Raw genomic sequence first — 5,247 nt, forward strand, 5'->3', positions numbered from 1 at the left:
TTACGTTCACCGTTAATCGTAATCCCTTTCTTCAGCTGTGCACGGCTGACTGTATAACAAGTACACGTATCAAACAACTATCACTACTCATATCATCTTTCCAGTCTTAACTACTACCCACAACGAACGGGGGTCCGGGGGCAGCGCCCCTGGCAGCGGGGTCTAGGGGCGGCAGCCCCTAGCAGGGTCCAAGGGGCAGAGCCCCTGGCTGGGGTCGAGCTGCCAGGTCAGCTTGGAAAAATTTTATTTACATTAACTGTCTTAACACATTTTTCATTAGATTTTTAATTTATTTTCTAAGCGAACTTGGCTTTAGGCGAAGTTAAACCTCAGGCGAACTTAGCTTTAGGCGAAGTTAAACCTCAGGCAAACTTGTCATCAGGCGAAGTTAAACCTCAGGCGAACTTGTCATCAGGCGAACTTAAAACTCAGGCGAACTTGTCATCAGGCGAACTTAGCTTGCAGGCGAAGTTCATCAGGCGAACTTAGCTTGCAGGCGAAGTTCATCGCTTGAAGGCGAAGTTGCCCAGATGAAGGCGAAGTTGCCCAGATGAAGGCGAAGTTGCCCAGACAGCCTGCTGTTTGGTTTCTGTCCAACATTTCGAGCGATTTTAACACCCCCCGCTATGGTTCAATATCACCCACTACGCTTCCCGACCATTTCCGGTCACTTAACACTAAAAAGCTTGGATCTTTAAACTTCAAAGATCAAGAATCATACCTTTTTGGGCTTGTTTGGATCTCCTTTAACTTGTTAACGCAACTAATCGTCCTCTCTCACTCTCGGATCAGTCAGATTCTTCCCTTGGCTCGGCCCGGTTCCGGCGAAGTTAGTGTATGTGTGTGTGGAGTGTGCTTGGATAAAGATAGAATGAAGATATTTTGGGGTGTTAGGGTATTTATATCCCTGAGATCCCATGGACCTAAGGCCCATTCTCATTTAACCCATCTTAATTAATCCAAGTCCACATCCCACATCCATTACCCAACACTAGCCTGACCCATACCAACCCCTATTCTATTATTTATTTCTCGAACCTGAGTCAACTTTCCCTCTATTATTAAGTAATATAGTTAATATCATTTTGGAAATTTCGGGATGTTACAAGAAATCGCGGAGCCACCCATTAATAGTAATAGAACTCTGCGAAAAGTTTCCTCCCGTGATATGAGTTACTACTCCTTGATCGCTTATACTGCCCCAAACATCTTACTGCATTTTCCAACTGAAATGAAATATGACCACTGAAATTGAATTGTATATCCAGAATAGTCCTAAGAATACATGGTCCCAAGCTGATACTTGACATGTCCCCCCCCCTTCCAGGCCTATCACAAGGAAAATGAAACCCAAGATTTGCTTTAGCCGGTATCAAACGGGAGCTACGAGCAAATAGAACACCTTTCAGAAGTATCAATACCGTCACATGAATCGTAAATGCATGAATGTGATGTACCAAAAAATCCGCGATTCCTAATGGAATAGGTACAAAGCTACCTTGCCGCCCACTGCTACTAAATCACCGCCCCCCCAAGTTAAACTGGTGCTTGCTGTTGCACCAGGAGCCGTTGCACCAGGTGCTAAGGCGTGGGTGTTTTGTATCCATTGAGCAAAGACGGGTTGTAATTGGATAGCGGTATCTGAAAACATATCTTGAGGGCGCCTTAAAGCGCTCATGGTATCATTATGAATATACAAACCAAAACTGTGAAAGCCTAGAAATATACACGCCCAGTTGAGATGTGATATGATTGCATCGCGATGCCTAAGAACATGATCTAATAGATCGTTGTATCGAGTAGTTGGATTATAGTCTCTTACCATAAAAATGGCTGCATGCGCAGCATCACCAACTATGAGAAATCCACCAATCCACATATGATGTGTGAACAATGACAGTTGTGTACCATAGTCAGTAGCTAGTTATGGATAAGGGGGCATGGCATACATATGGTGAGCTACAACAATGGTTAAAAAGCCTAACATAGCCAGGTTAAGAGATAATTGAGCATGCCATGACGTTGTTAGGATCTCATATAGGCCTTTATGGCCCTGGCCCGTAAATGGACCTTTATGAGCTTCTAAAATATCTTTTAGACCATGACCAATGCCCCAGTTGGTCCTATACATGTGACCCGCTATCAGAAAAAGAATTGCAATAGCTAAATGATGGTGTGCAGTATCGGTTAGCCATAGACCTCTAGTTACGGGGTCTAATCCTCCACGAAAAGTAAGAAAGTCCCTATATTTTGACCAATTCAAGGTGAAAAATGGGGTTGCTCACTCGGCAAAACTGGGATAAAGTTGAGCCAACAGATCCCGATTCAAGATAAATTCATGGGTGGTTAGAAATTGTCCTAGTCATATGTTCGGAACCCTATACATGCCTATCTAAACTATTTAATTGCTCCTTAATTGTTTGTAACTTATTTAGGTAATTATTTACGATATCTTTCTGTTTTGAATATATATAAGAGTTGCGGGTTTTGTTTTAGAGGAAGTCTTGAAAATATAATATTCATTTATAAAATATCAGGTCAGAATACCCGTTGAATATTTTAAATACATGTCTTTTGAAAATATATTTCTTTATAATATTTTATTTTGAATAAAATAACTGAGACATCAGATCATCTCTAATGACTATGTCTTCAATCTTCTATTAGTCTTGCCTGTCAGTTTTATTCTTTACAGTTTCCCTGAAATGTGGGGGAAAAGTACGTCAGCACACAGCTGGTGAAACGTTGACTGAATAAAACAGTTTTATAACAGTCGTAAAATACAAACATACTTTTCTGTTTCACAAGCTCAGCAGGAACGCCTGTCATTCATGGGATTTGTACCACTGCCTTACACACACAATTCAAAGGTTCCCCGAATTGCATAGCCCCTGTTCGGAGATAGCCTTCCCCTAGCCTATGTAACCCGGTTGGAGAACTGGTTATGACTTACTTGGTTTTGTATGCCAATTATCAGTTATGTTTGGATCCAGACACATGTGTATTCGGTTTGAGTTACTTTTTATTATCTATATTATAACGATTTTAGAACACGTAATCTCATGCAAACATTTATCAGACTCTTCGCAATAAACAACCTGTTTACTACAAGAGTAAAATCAGTTCAGAAGGTTTAACGTTTTCACCTGTTGTTGTCAGTTCAGTGACGTTTGAAAACCTTTCCTGTCAGTATGCTGTTAACCTTTATTTGTAATAGGTTTGCACAAATATATTTTGATTAATCAGCAGACCATAGGTCTGATCAGCAGACGTTACGTCTGATTCAGTTCAGTAGACTCTTGGTCTGATCAGCAGACTTTAAGTTTGATTTAACCCAGCAGACCTTAAGTCTGGTTTTTTTATAGCCTTAAACCTTGACAGATCATTTGTTTGAATAAAATATTTAGACCCGTAATCCTTTCATTTGTTTACAAATCATGTGTTGAGTTTCTCCTTCATGAGGAAACATCTATTGATAAGTTTCTTCTTCAAGAAGTAACATTGAATTGACTATAACCCTGGTATGTAAAATCTTACGTTTCTTAGTTGTGAAGAAACTACTATATCTTTTTGTATATAAAAGCTTATGTTTCTTAATCATGAAGAAACGTTATTTTAACTATAACCATTGCATGTATAAAGATATTGTAAACATAATTATGATCAAGGTTCTGGGCCTTACCTCTGACTATGGTCTAAGCCATAATAATAATAAAATAATAACTTAATCAGATCCCTACCTCGTACGGGTATTCAGAGTTAAATGCCTATGACTGATCGAGCGGCACTTCTACTCTATGTCGCGTTCTTGAGCTTAAACTGTTAGAGCGGCATGTTTCACGAAGTCGGCTAATCAGGAATAAGAATTAAAAAAATCGACGGCGTCTCGGCTCATGCTTCGTTTAATGGAGCAATAAATTGTTAACAACGTCTCAGCACCTCATTTCTTCACGAAAACAAGCCCTCGGAACATCAGAACACCTTAGCATGCACTCCTAGGTTAACTATGTGAAAGTGAAGGTGAAATGGGATGGTTTAGGCTTGAACCCGTAGCTGCCTTTATATAGGCATGATTTGTGCATCTTCGCGCCACGCGAAGATTCAGGGTATGGCGGTTCGCGTCCCGCGTAGGTGCATGGGGGTCTCCGCAATTTTGCATGTCTATCCTGGAGCGACATGTGTCGACACGTAACCGGATAACGTTGAAATGTGTGCCAGCATCTTCGCGTCGCGCGAAGTTGCTCAGCCTTCATCTTCTAGTCGCGCGAAGATGCATGAAAATAAAATTTTCATTTTCAGTCCCTATATTTCCAAATTTGGCATTGTTAGTCCTTTAACTTTCAGATTTTTCATTTTAGCCCAAAATAAATATGGGTTTTTTCCGAGATGTTACACCCAGCAACCATTGTCGGCCACCATCTTCATCAGCTAGACACAACAACCATTGCCAGACACTACCGCCACCTCTGTCAATTCTAGAAAATCAAAGACGAGGGAGATTTGAACAAACACAGGCGGATCTTCACATTTTTCAGGCACGATGAAGTAGATGTTGATGATGAATCGCCAGAAAACGAGAGAGGTATTTGGGACGGTGAAGTAGATATGAGCAAACCGTTGATTTCTAGATTGCACAAAGGCGGTTGATTTTTCCCGTTACCGAAAAAGACGAGTCAAGAGGTGTTCAGGACTTCATCGTCGCCGACTCGCCACTGTAGGTTGGACATGTCGTCGAAGGAAGGACCGATAAGCTCCATTCCGGTTATCTCTTGCACCGCCGCCATTTGAAATCTATGGTAATCGTGCCTAGGGTTTAGATAGTGGAGTAGAAAAGGAATGGATTTTGAAAATAAGATCAAAAACTACTACAGGGATACTTTGTGTATATTGTTTTTATTTTTTAAAATAACCAAATAAAAAGACTAATTTGCCCCTAAGTTAATGATCAAAATTAACAGAGTTAACGATTTGGACATAATTGGCAAAAAATGAGAAACCACGATGGTCCATATGCAAAAAACAAATTTTTTGGACGGAAGTCGCAAAAATGATCAAACCCCGGGAACGATTTTGGCACTTTACTCTAAGCGGGTAGCTATGTGGAGAGAGAGAGACTGAGAGAATGAGAGACATATATAGAGAGAGAATTTGAACCTGACTTCTCTTAAACTATTCTTATTCACAACCTAACCCAACCAAACTATTTATTAAAAAACTAATTTTTCTCTCTTCCATCCACACAACCCA

The sequence above is a fragment of the Bidens hawaiensis genome, unplaced genomic scaffold, assembly GCF_021521415.1.
Source record: "Bidens hawaiensis isolate Kalapana, Puna unplaced genomic scaffold, B.hawaiensis_p1.1 tig00032081_1, whole genome shotgun sequence".
Lineage (NCBI taxonomy): Eukaryota > Viridiplantae > Streptophyta > Magnoliopsida > Asterales > Asteraceae > Bidens > Bidens hawaiensis.